The 14323-nt window shown below is 41.9% G+C and overlaps 1 protein-coding gene across 1 annotated transcript in view; it reads left to right on the forward strand.

Moving 5' to 3' along the window:
* USH2A (usherin) overlaps positions 1-14323 on the forward strand; it is a gene marked incomplete at its 5' end in the record, with an annotated part of 1334617 nt that overhangs the window by 791539 nt on the left and 528755 nt on the right. The window lies entirely within an intron of this gene.

Here is a 14323-nt window from a genome sequence, read left to right on the forward strand (position 1 = left end):
TTCTGTAGTGGTGTAATGCGGCCTCAGGTAGTTGACCTGAGGGCCTGGAGAGTGCTAGTGAGGAACTTAACCCAGAGGTCCGGTGAAGCTGACTGAAAAGGGAGACACTGGAGGATCTGATTCTGCAGTACAGTGAGTACAGATCTGTGTCAAGGGGCCTGACCTGAGCGGGGCCATCCCTGAAGCTAAAAGAGTCAGTGGATGGGTGTCAATAAAGGGGATGCTAGTGAGTGTCCCGAAGATAATGTAGATTCACCAAGTCTATTGCTGGAGAGATCTGTAAATGCTGGTTCAGTTGGAAAACTGGCATGGAGGGAGTAATGGCTGACATATCATAAACACTTCAGCTCCCCTACATCATGCCCTTCAGCTATTTTGAGTTGAGAGGGTTGACTCAGAGACACCCTCTAGAGCACCCTTTCTCAACCATGGTTCTGTGGAACTAGGGTTCTTTCAGATGTTGCTAGTGGTTCCCAGGGAAGAGAGCAGTTTCTGTCTCTCAGGTATGTAACAACTGACACCACTGATCTTTTTAGCTCTCTGTTAGGAGGGCATTATTACCACCGATTACTAAAGTAATAAAGTATCTTTCTCATTGACCACCATGCTAAGGTACTGTGAGCTGTGGATATAGTAATTATTGGCAGGGGTTCCTTAGGCCTGAAAGTTATGTCAATGGATCCCTAGCATAAAAAAGGTCGGAAAAGCCTATTTTAGAGGGTCCACAATAAGCTGCTGAATTGGCAGCTGACAGATCTCAATTTTCCATCAAAAATAAGTATTAATGATCTAGTTGCTATTGACTATTTTCTGTAAATGTTTTCTTGCACCATGTTTTTTTCTTTTTCTTTTCTTTCATTTAAATTATATTTAACATTTGTTAAGCTGCATTTCTAAATTCTTTTAAAATAGAATATTTGACTTTTTGAAGAACACCATCCTATTTAAACTCTGCTACCTTATTGTTTGGTGTGGCAGTGAGTCTCACAGATATTTCCTAAGGCCAAAATTCTTACAGCAAGTGCTGTAAAAGATGTGTGTTTCCATTAAAACACATGGTGGCTGCTACTGTTTGTGTGTGTAAAGGATTAAAGTGTTACTAAACCCAGGACCCTGCATGCACTATATCTGATCTCCCACAGTACACAGAACATGGAAATGCAATTACTTTAGTAAATATAAACTGATAAATACCCTTTCAAATCAGCAGTATATAGCAGTCTTGTGACTTCTATCAGTGTCCATCTAAGCACTAGTTAAAGCTTGTAGGAGGAGTTTTTATTCTCCTCTGACTGTCCTATGAGGCTGCATGACCCCTGGCTTTCTGTCTGGAGAGTGCTGATTGGCCCTGTGCCAATCATATACACCCTTCCAGGAAAAAAAAAACCTCTCTAGCAATACACACCAAACTGAGCATGTGTAGAGTGCCTCCTAGGGCTCTGTTTTATCAGCAGATGGACTGGGGACTGTGGGAGGATCAGAGAAGCTTTTTATACAGTGCAGGTGAGTATAACAAGCATGCTTTACTGCATATACAAGCTGATTTTACTGTTGTTTGTTTAGTAACACTTCAGATGCAGATAACTGCCCCATCAACAATCACTCACCCACACACCCCATGGAAGTTTTTTTTTACTTCTCTGACATATTTGAAGAGGCAAACATTAGATCTTGTTTCAAACAGTACCTACAGATAAATGTGATACACATACAGTGCATTTCGAAAGTATTAGGCCCCCTTGAACTTTTCGACCTTTTGCCACATTTCAGGCTTCAAACATAAAGATATAAAACTGTAATTTTTTGTGAAGAATAAACAACAAGTGGGACACAATCATGAAGTGGAACGAAATGTATTGGATATTTCAAACTTTGTTAACAAATAAAAAACTGAAAAATTGGGCGTGCAAAATTATTCAGCCCCTTTACTTTCAGTGCAGCAAACTCTCTCCAGAAGTTCAGTGAGGATCTCTGAATGATCCAATGTTGACCTAAATGACTAAAGATGATAAATAGAATCCACCTGTGTATAATCAAGTCTCCGTATAAATGCACCTGCACTGTGATAGTCTCAGAGGTCCGTTTAAAGCGCAGAGAGCATCATGAAGAACAAGGAACACACCAGGCAGGTCCGAGATACTGTTGTGGAGAAGTTTAAAGCCAGATTTGTAAACAAAAAGATTTCCCAAGCTTTAAACATCCCAAGGAGCATTGTGCAAGCGATAATATTGAAATGGAAGGAGTATCAGACCACTGCAAATCTATGAAGACCTAGCCGTCCCTCTAAACTTTCAGCTCATACAAGGAGAAGACTGATCAGAGATGCAGCCAAGAGGCCCATGATTACTCTGGATGAACTGCAGAGATCTACAGCTGAGGGGGGAAACTCTGTCCATAGGACAACAATCAGTCGTATACTGCACAAATCTGGTCTTTATGGAAGAGTGGCAAGAAGAAAGCCATTTCTTAAAGATATCCATTAAAAGTGTTGTTTAAAGTTTGCCACAAGCCACCTGGGAGACAGACCAAACATGTGGAAGAAGGTGCTCTGGTCAGATGAAACCAAAATCGAACTTTTTGGCAACAATGCAAAACGTTATGTTTGGCGTAAAAGCAACCCAGCTCATCACCCTGAACACACCATCCCCACTGTCAAACATGGTGGTGGCAGCATCATGGTTTGGGCCTGCTTTTCTTCAGCAGGGACAGGGAATATGGTTAAAATTGATGGAAAGATGGATGGAGCCAAATACAGGACCATTCTGGAAGAAAACATGATGGAGTCTGCAAAAGACCTGAGACTGGGACAGAGATTTGTCTTCCAGCAAGACAATGATCCAAAACATAAAGCAAAATCTACAATGGAATGGTTCACAAATAAACATATCCAGGTGTTAGAATGGCCAAGTCAAAGTCCAGACCTGAATCCAATCGAGAATCTGTGGAAAGAACTGAAAACTGCTGTTCACAAACGCTCTCCATCCAACCTCACTGAGCTCGAGCTGTTTTGCAAGGAGGAATGGGCAAAAACTTCAGTCTCTCGATGTGCAAAACTGATAGAGACATACCCCAAGCGACTTACAGCTGTAATCGCAGCAAAAGGTGGCGCTACAAAGTATTAATTTAAGGGGCTGAATAATTTTGCATGCCCAATTTTTCAGTTTTTTATTTGTTAAAAAAGTTTGAAATATCCAATAAATTTTGTTCCACTTCATGATTGTGTCCCACTTGTTGTTGATTCTTCACAAGAATTTTAGTTTTATATCTTTATGTTTGAAGCCTGAAATGTGGCAAAAGGTCGAAAAGTTCAAGGGGGGCCGAATACTTTCGCAATGCACTGTACATGAAAACACAAAGAAAATTTGTCTTTTCAATAATTTTTTTAGCAGAAATATCAAAAGTAGTAATGGCATCCTGTGGACCCTTGCCCTCAGAAGCTGGTATTGCCCCCTTTAGCAGATATGAGTTCTTTTAGGCCCCACCAGTCTCTTACTACATTTTTTTAAACTATTCTTCCATTCACAAATCCATTGATTGCAGATATTTGTAGGTTTGCTTGCATGAACTGCCAGTTTTGAATTCCCCCACAACATATCCATTGGATTCAAATCAGTGCTTTGACTAGGCCCATCCAAAACCTACAATTTCTTTCCACAGGGTATATTTACTTTGTTACATGACGGTATATAGAGCATTCTGTTGCTACCATTACCATAGCAGTTTTTTTCTGAGTCCGCCCTATAACATAGCTGTATTACCTATTGATTCTGCCAGTAGATCCCTTATTATCCCACTAACTTAGACAAAGCTATTTAGCAAAGGAGGGTAGTTACTGTTTCAGCAAGTCTGAGACTCAATTGCTAAATAGTCAGAGCAGCTGTCAATTATCCAGCAGGCGGCACTGACTACAGAATTGAAAGGTGGCTGCCATCCTATTAAAAAGGCATTAAGGAGCGAAAGCAGAGACTTGCAGGATCTACAAGTATTTGCTCAGACCAATAAACAAATATAAAAAAAATCTACTACCTATACAAAGCAAAATTTGAGCTATTCAACAACTTTAGAATGTGGGTTTACATACATTTGGGTCCTGCATGAAATGCACATAAAAAATTCATAACAGCCATTAGAGAGCCAAAAATAAAGTAAATCACATTTTTTATTTTAAGACACACCAATGTTTTTCTGATGAATGCTCAGATGCTGGAGCATGCTTTCCATAGCATTCCATCCACTTTTTAGATAATGTTATGCTGTATATTCTCTTTGCTGCCAGCAGGTAAGACCCAGAGCTTATTTGTACATACTGTATTTACCTGTCAATTCTACATCCTGGGGAAAAAACTACTGTTTACAGAGCTCAATAACTCAAGTTGACATTTACACATGGAACTGTGTAGTGCAGAGAATTGACTGCTCCCCCTTCCCACTGTAATGTCATTTAAAAAAGAACCATAAAGCCTGCCAAAACACCCTGTAATAAAGGTTTATTAGTGCTAATTCTATTTATAATTGAAAAATGTATAAATATTACAAGAAAAATATAAAATATATAACACATTTATAAAATATATTTACATCCAAATCCATTAGAGCTTCAATATAATAAAAATGAAAAGAAAATAAGCAGCCAGCTGCTATTTGAGCTGAAGTTTGTGATTATCCACAAGGTGTAAACCTGTGACTCTGAGTTGAATGTCCATTCTGGAAAGGGTTAGGAAATGTAACACCATTGTACGCCTTTTCAATAAACATACTGTATGTGAACTGCATAATTTTTTTTGGACGTTTTTCTCAGTTTTATCGCAAATAAAGTTTCACTTTCAAGTTCTCATTCAGAAGATATTTTATAGGCAATTTCTACATGCTCTAGGGAAAAACATAGAGTAAGACGATTAGATATGGACTGTAAAACAGGTGTAAACAACAAGGGCATGAAAAGGGTGTATTTTATCTCTACCATACATACCAACATGGCCAACAATGGAAGCCCAATATGTGTTTAGATGAGATGGTCAGACGAGAAGTAAGATCACAGCGGTGCAGAGCAGACTGAGACAATGTAGAAACAAGTTTTACTTTTTATTTAAATAAATGCCGCTTTTACTGAGTGCTCAGCTAGGAATTTGGCTGTCTTCTTTTGAAGAAACTATTTCCTGACAGTATTTGAAGCCAGTGAAATGAATGAACTTCCAGTGTTATCTAGTAAACCCTGCAACTGTGCTAAGTACAAGAATTCTACTCTATGTATGTTGTAGCTTTATCTCTTGAAAAAACACTGCAGTCTTATTTCTGGGGGTTTCCGTATGTTAGATAGGTTAAAATCAGGTGGCATTTTAGTAGTATAGTGGTTTAGTTTAAACAGTCATGAGAAAAACATACTGAATATCCTGAAAGTACACCCCATGTTAATTGTTTCTGTTGTTTTTCAACGTATTCAAACAGACAAAAATTAGATCTTTATTCAAACAGTACCAACAGATAAAGCTGATATACTTCAACAAGAACACTGGCATTTTAGTCATTTATTTAACAAAAATATTAAAGGAGTTGTAAAGTCAGAAGGTTTTTTTCTTAATGCATTCTATGCATTAAAAAAAAAAAAAAACTTCTGGGTGTAGCAGCCTCCCTCAGCTTCCCTAATACTTCCCAAACCCCAGTTCTCTCCGCCGATGTCCACGAGTCCCTCGGCTGCTGGGGACTCTCCCTCCTGATTGGCTGTAACACAGCTGCGGAGGGGGCAGGGGTAAATGGCAGCTCCGTGTCTGAATGGACACACGGAGCTGCAGCTCTACTTGGGTGCCCCCATAGCAAGCTGCTTGCTGTGGGGGCACTCGATAGGAGAGAGGGGCCAGGAGCAGGGAAGAGGGACCCGAGAAGAGGAGGATCCAAGCTGCTCTGTGCAAGACCAACTGCACAGAGGAGGTAAGTATAACATGTTTGTTATTTAAAAAAAAAAACAAAAAAAAAAGGAGGACTTTACAATTACTTTAATAGATGTAAAATTAGATTGCGTAAAAAGTACACTTTTGGTCCTTTAGTAGAAATTCTTCTGCCCATCAACTCTGGCGTTAACTGTGAATTTTTTTTTACCATGTCTCCATGCAAAAATCCCTCAGTTGCAAGATGTTTGTGGGATTCCTTGCATGAACTGCTGATTTTAAAACCCTTACACAATATTTCAATGGGAATAAAATCAGGGCAGTCTAATATTCCTGCCTCCGCACTGCCAAGCAGACCTATTTTATCACACTCATTAACAAACTTACATTAACAACTTATCATCCTGTCCCCGTCTACTCTTCTTTACCTTCAACTCTCTGCTTCGTCCTCCTCTGCCTCCACCCACTAACTCACTCACTGCCCAGGAGATCGCCAATCACTTCAAACATAAGACTGATACAATTCGTGAGGAGATCTGTACAGATAAATTCTCCACTTAACACTCTATGCCTGCAGGTAAAATTATTACTTCCTTCATTCAACCCCACCACTATGGACGAGGTTGCTAAACTTCTTGCTAACCACCTGCCGTCTGGATCCTGTTCCCTCGCAAAGGCTGCATTTACCCTCTGGCTCTAACTCACATCTTCGATTTCTCCCTCCTCTTCTGGCATCTTCCCCAACTTTCTAAAACATGCACTAGTAACCCCCGTATTCAGAAAGCCCTCACTGGACCCCATCGGTCTTAACAACCTATGCCCCATCTCCTTGCTCTCCTTTTTATCCAAACTCCTTGAACATCTGGTCTACAACCGACTGAGCGACCACCCCGCCAAAAATAACCTTCTTGATCCCCTTCAGTCTGGATTTTCCCCTCAACATTCCACAGAATCTGCCCTCCTAAAAGGAACAAACAATCTACTAATGGCCAAAACCAATAGACACTATTCTCTACCTCTACTCCTGGACATTTCTGCTGCCTTTGATATGGTTTACCACCTCCTCCTCAAAAAAAAAACTCCACGGCTTTGGCCTTCATGACTGTGCTCTTCACTGGTCCGCTTCCTACTTATCCAACTGCACCTTTAGCATTACTTACAATTCTACTTCCTCCTCTGCTCGTCCTTTCTCTGTTGGGGTCCCCCAAGATTCTGCTCTTGGACCTCTCTTATTCTTGATCTACACCTCCTCCCTGGGTCAGCTGATAGCCTCCCATGGCTTCCAATACCATCTCTACGCCAACAACACCCAAATTTATCGCTCTACCCCTCAGCTCACTTCCTCAGTCTCCTCATGTATCACTAATTTACTAACAGACATATCAGTCTGGATGTCACACCACTTCCTCAAACTCCATCTATCCAAAACTGAGCTCATAATTTTTCCTCCGCCACGTGCCTCTTCCCCTGATCTCTCTGTCAAGATCAATGGCACAACTATCAGCCCATCCCCCTATGCCAAGGTTCTAGGTGTAATCCTGGACTGTAATCTATTGTATACATACAGTATCTCACAAAAGTGAGTACACCCGTCACATTTTTTAAAATATTTTATTATACTTTTTACTGTGACAACACTGAAGAAATTACACTTTGCTACAATGTAAAGTAGTGATTGTACAGCTTGTATAACAGTGTAAATTTGCTGTCCCCTCAAAATAACTCAACACACAGCCATTAATGTCTAAACCGCTGGAAACAAAAGTAAGTACACCCCTGAGTGAACATGTCTAAATTGGGCCCAGTTAGCAATTTTTCCTCTCCAGTGTCATGTGACTCGTTAGTGTTACAAGGTCTCAGGTGTGAATGGGGAGCAGGTGTGTTAAATTTTGTGTTATCGCTCTCATGCAACATGGGACCTTATGGCAAAGAACTGTTCGAGGATCTGAAAAAAAGAATTGTTGCTCTACATAAAGATGGCCTTGGCTATAGAAAGATTGCCAAGACCCTGAAACTGAGCTGCAGCATGGTTGCCAGGACCATACAGTGGTTTAACAGGACAGGTTCCACTCAGAACAGGCCTCGCCATGGTCGACCAAAGAAGTTGAGTGCACGTGCTCAGCATCATATCCAGAGGTTGTCTTTGGGAAATAGACGTATGAGTTCTGCCAGCATTACTGCAAAGGTTGAAGGGGTGGAGGGTCAGCCTGTCAGTGCTCAGACCATATGACGCACACTGCATCAAATTGGTCTGCATGGCTGTCATCCCAGAAGGAAGCCTCTTAAGATGATGCACAAGAAAGACTGCAAACAGTTGGCTGAAGACAAGCAGACTAAGGACATGGATTACTAGAACCATGTCCTTTGGTCTAATGAGACCAAGATAAACGTATTTGGTTCAGATCATGTCGAGCGTGTGTGGCGACAACCAGGTGAGGAGTACAAAGACAAGTGTGTCTTGCCTACAGTAAAGCATGGTGGTGGGAGTGTCATGGTCTGGGGCTGCATGAGTATTGCCAGCACTAGGGAGCTACAGTTCATTGAGGGAGCCATGAATGCCAACATGTACCGTGACATACTGAAACAGAGCATGATCCCCTCCCTTCGGAGACTGGGCCGCAGGGCAGTATTCCAACATGATAATGACCCCAAACATAACTCCAAGATGACCACTGCCTTGCTAAAAAAGCTGAGAGTAAAGGTGATGGACTGGCCAAGCATGTCTCCAGACCTAAACACTATTGAGCATCTGTGGGTCATCCTCAAACAGAAGGGGGGGGAGCGCAAGGTCTCTAACAGCCACCAGCTCTGTGATGTATTCATGGAGGAGTGGAAGAGGACTCCAGTGGCAACCTTTGAAGCTCTGGTGAATCCCATGCCCAAGAGGGTTAAGGCAGTTCTGGAAATAATGGTGGCCACACAAAATATTGACACTTTGGGCCAAATTTGGACATTTACACTTATGGTTGTACTCACTTTTGTTGCCAGTGGTTTAGACATTAATGGCTGTGTGTTGGGTTATTTTGATGGGACAGAAAATCATGCTATACAAGCTGTACACCCACTACTACATTGTAGCAAAGTGTAATTTCTTCTGTGTTGTCACATGAAAAGATATAACAATATTTTTACAAAAATGTGAGGGGTGTACTTACTTTTGTGAGATACTGTATGTATTTAACTTTTTTTCCAAGGGTCTTCTGGCTGTCTCTGGTCTTACCATTTTCTTCCCTTTAGTTTTTTTTTTTTCATATTCAGTCATGCACCAGTTTCAAGACTATAGACATTAAAGTATTTTACATAACGAGGTGTAAAGGAGCTTTAAAATAAGCCATCCCTAACAACTCTAGCTGCTTGTAATTTGAGGTAATTCATTCTCGTAGATCCTCAAAAACTCTTAAGTCATTATACATTAGAGGGCTGCCAATAGTCTGTTCTCATCAATAAAATTATGAGATTTTGTAGTCTCTATTGTCGAGTTGGAAGATACATTTCTGAACAATGCCTATAGCTACAGAGTTTAATTAAGACTTGTTTTAAAGTAATTTTACTGCTTATTCAAAAATGTAAGTAATTTTGCACACATGGTCTGGGAACAGGTTCACTTTAGAAACATAATCAGTTTCAGGCAAATACCTCTACTGTGGTCTCTAAATTATATAAGAATTATATATATACCCACCCAAAACTGGAATGGGTTTGGTTGGATTTGGTAATTTTACTGTAGGACAGCCAGTAAGTATAGACTCCCCAGTGGGGACACAGACAGCTGTAAGAACCCAACAGAGGTTTCTAACCTTTCCCTGCGCATTACAAATTCAAAACAGCAGTTTCACTTTAACTGAAACATAAACCTTAAACCTTATTACCTATTTTAACTAGAAGTCTAAGCCTTAAATCTAATTTCTGGGCAAATTGTTAAACCATCCTTTCCTTCCACAGCTCCGACCATTCCTTAATTTCTATTTTTTTTTTTTTTTTTCAAAAAGCTCTTATAGAGCAGTTTTTCACTGAACCTAAGTTCACCATTTCATATTCCATAGCAGGTCCTTTTCTTGGAGTTATAAGTGGGATATACAGTACCATTAAATTATTAACAGAGAGGTACGGTTGGTACTGCCAAACCGTGGTATACTTATTATGTTTAGATATCTTATACTGTCCCTTTAAGAAATGTGTAATTCAGGGGTTATACCACAGAGTGCTACTGATAAAATGACTCATGTGAAAACCTCTGGATAACCAAAGATAAGCAACAAAGCGTGACATAAAAATCAATAAATATAGAAAATAAAAATAAATCAAATATCACAATAAATATAAAAGGTATATGCATGTGCAATGTCCCTTTAACTTGCACTTACGGTTCTTGGAGATTTGGTCCATGAAACGCAGGGAGTCCCGGACATAGCCTTTCTTACATGCGCCTTTTACTTCCTGCATATTGTAAGTGAGTATTTGGCTTTAATAAATAAACCCTTCTTGATATGGAGTTACGCTATAGGATATCTCTTTGTCCACCTATTTCCAATGAGCATTTCCAAGGATTTTATCCACTGAGGAGGAGGAGGAAGGACCACATTTTACCATAAAGGGATTGCTATTTTTATATACGGTACCGTTTGCCCCTGCAGGGGGGCTGCCATCGGTGAGTGCAGACCCTTAGGGTTTTTTCACCTCTCCACTGGTTGGATACTGCCGCACAAACTTTAAAGCACTAGTGTATATATATATATATATATATATATATATATATATATATATATATATATATATTTTCCTGGCACTGTTTTTGCACTTAAGTCGTTTTTTGTTTTTCTTTTTTGCACTATAGCACTTTAAGTCTCCATTCACACTACCGCGAATTGTCAGGCGACTTGTCAGACTGACAAGTCACGGTCCCTCGCGGTCCATGCAGTGCTACTGGACCCATTCTAATAGGAGCGACACAAGTCGCTCCGACTTAGAAAAAGGGTCCTGTACTACTTCGGGGCGACCTCGGAGCGACTTGCATAGACATTCATTGTATGAAGTCCGTGCAAGTCGCGCCGATTTATATTTTGTTACATGAATTTAAAGAGACATTGCTCATGGATATACCTTTTATATAAATGAATTGTGATATTTGATTTTTTTTGTTTTTAAATAATTACAAATTGGGTGTGGCGCGTCTCCACCTTGGGTAAATATTAAATGTGCCAATGGTGCTAGTAAAAATACTTCTTAAGTAATTATGTGAGTTAATAAAGTGCATGAATAAATCGCAAGCGAGCTGTATAAAAACATACTAAACAAAGTGTGCATGGAGCCTAAAAAAGGCTCCTAGCAGCAGATTTTGAGAATTTTTTCTAGAAGCAAATAGTGTTTTCTTATGTTTTCATGCTTACTATTTTAGTCTAAAAGTATTTTTGAAGCTTTCAGCTTCTAGGAGCAGGAAAAAAAAAAACATTTTTTTTTTTTTGCATTTTTGGCAGAGATTTGCCAGCAGAAAAAGAGCTGAATGCTTCTAACTGCTGCTAAAAGCTGGCACAAAAATACTGAAAGGCAAAACATTTTTGTATAGATATAAAAAAAAAAAAAAAAAGAAACAAACACTTTTTCCCCTTTTTTATATGTGATCACATTCCCTCTGTTCTCAGCTGCATGAGAGCTGGGGGAGAAGAAATAGCAGTGGACTGGTCTTCCCTGTAAAGTGTAGGGTGCTTATCAGCATAAGTCTGATCATTGGAGGAGAGCAGGCTTAAGTCTCGTACACACGCAACGATTATCGGCCGACCGATCGTCCGAGTTTTGTCCAGAGTGGTGTTTTGTTGGTTGGAATGTGCCTAGACTGCACACGAATTTTCTCGGCCAACAAAAATCAACTTCAGAAGTGATGTCATGTGCTGGTTTACTTTCCGTGTGTTTTTTCTTCTCTGAGCATGCCCAGTCTTGCTCATCAGATTTTTGTCTGCCGAAATCTGTACTGATTGACGGAAAATCGGCCGTTGTGTTAAAGGCCAACAAAAATTTTATAACCTGCATACCAGATTTTTTTCGGCCGAAAAGTCGGAGTCGGTTGTCGAAAGCATCATACTAACAAGCCGAAAATCGGCCGATCGGACGTTGGCCGAAAATTCCCGGCCAATAATCGATGCCTGTGTACGAGGCATTAGTTGCAAGCACAGCTAGAGAACTGACCACAATGTGCTGTCATGCCTAGTGCGGTCAGTTTTTCATTTTTATTCTCTTTATAGGAAATCGGAGGGAGTGGCAGAAACACCAGGGATTTCACACAAAGTAAACAATACAAAGAGAACAGGATACTTTTTCATACAAGTACATGGCACAACAGGAACATATCAGGAATATGACATTTTGGGTATTATTTAAACTGGTAGCCCTAAAGTCTACAGATTTAAATGGTATCCCTTCCAAAATAAAAGGAGATTTTCATAGAGCAAGAATTTCACTGGAGAACTCCCCTTTTAAACAGCGTTTGATTTTTTTTTTTTTTCAGGACAGTGTACTGTAATTACTTATCTCTTGTAGCACAGCCTTCTGATTCAAAACTAATATTGCAGCTTGACCATAATATACAGTGGTTATCTTTGAGAAGCAGTGTTTTCCACATCAGACCTAAAGCCCAAATCCAGACTTGAAATGTTTTGAACCCTTGTCAGTGGACCCTGAGGGACAAAAAAAGCTTCTTGTGAGCCAAGAAAGGCCTATCATGTCTGGGACAAGGTTCTTTCCCCTTTCCAGACTGTGAAAGAAAGGTACTCTTTCCCCACTGTGAGACTCTTAATGATGTCATCCAGGGTAGCCCCAAACAAACAATCATCTTGAAAGGGTAAATCAGTCAGAGCTTTTTTAGAAGTCTGGTCCTCAGACCAACACTTAAACCACAATAACCCCCCAAGTACCACTGCCGAAACAGATAGCTTAGAAAACAGAGGAGCCGCGTCCAAAGAGGCATCACAGAAAAGATGCAGCCCCTAGGACCAACTGGTCTGCCAGCAGGGGCAGAGGAACCTGCTCACCCTATAGATCACGGCGCAAAATGTTTAGCCCACTTAGTTAGTGTTTGCGACACCAGAGCAATGGCCAGGATTGCCCACAGCGCCGACCAGCAATAGAGAACATATTGCAGGCCACAGACTCTGCCTCCTGACTGCCAGATCTTTAAAATCCGGATTCCTCTACTGGAATCATGGTTGCCTTGTTCAACCTGGAGATAGGGGGGACCACCACTGATGGGACAGTCCACCTCTTGAGATTTGACTCTGCAAAGGGGTACCTCACAGCAAAGCATTTAGGAAACCACAAAGGGGAGTTTTGGACGCTCCCAACCTTTATAGACAAACCTGTCAAAACAGGAGAGATAAAGTAACACCTTGACCGTGAGACGGCTTGTGGGTGCCAAAGGGGAAGGTCACCGCAGCAGCAGCAGCTTCAGCTGCATCCTTCACCTTCAAATATTCCCGCACCGATGCAATCAGTGCGTCAACCAGCGCCTTTTCTTGCACAGCCACAGGAGTGGAGGAATCTATCCTCCCACATCCGCGGCAAAAGAGCCAGATCTAGAATTCGATGACACAGATGAGGCAGGGGAGGGCGGAGGGCGCTATTTACTAGTCTTACTTATGCCCAAGTGCCAGCTTACCCAGAAAGCATAAAAAAAAAATCAGAGTTGGCTGCCGACTGAGGCCCCGCGAACGGGGGTCCCCCTGAAGCCTCTCCATGGAGGCCCGCAAAAGAAGGCCGCAAAAAAAGCCCCTTAAGGGGACCGCCCACCATGATCCAGGTAGTCCCGCAGGCAGGACCCCCTGATGGCCCCGTACCACTGGGAAGGATGGCTGCCCTAGAGAATAGTGGCGGAAATAGCTGCCGGCAAATTGGTCTGCCCCCACAGAGCCACCCCTCCAGAAGGAGACGCCCGACTCGGCCACCCACTCTAGTAGGCCGCAAGCCGCGGCCTACATTTGTGGATGTCAAGCCGCATGTGCACGGGTCCAAGTGGGACCACGACTAACAGAGGCAGCGGAGGGGAGGGTGGATGCCCAAACAGAGAGCGGCAACTTCAGTATGGTCCAACCATGTGGAGCGTGGACCCGCGGATGCCAGTCCACCCGCTCCCCAGGCCCCAGAGCTGCAGCAGGGAGCCCAACAGACACCCCTCCCCCTAGTAAAAATCCCAAGGGTGGAGGGGGGACAGTGCACTAGGTACCCAGGCCAGGGGAACACAAAGGCAGCAGCATCCCCAGTAATCCCCCCAAGAACAAGTGCAAAAATCCAGCTCATGACCTCACCCAGGGAGGTGGGGGTGGGGGGAGGAGAACCCCAAAGGGATCAACCACCCCAGGAAGTCCCTCGTCCCACACCATACCAGGGTGGGAAAGGAGGGGCCCCTGTACTTGCCGATTCAGCAAAAGCGTGCAGGTAACACACCGAAGACAGAA

Source organism: Pelophylax lessonae (genome assembly GCF_965119305.1).
Source record: "Pelophylax lessonae genome assembly, chromosome: 3".
NCBI classification, from domain to species: Eukaryota; Metazoa; Chordata; class Amphibia; order Anura; family Ranidae; genus Pelophylax; species Pelophylax lessonae.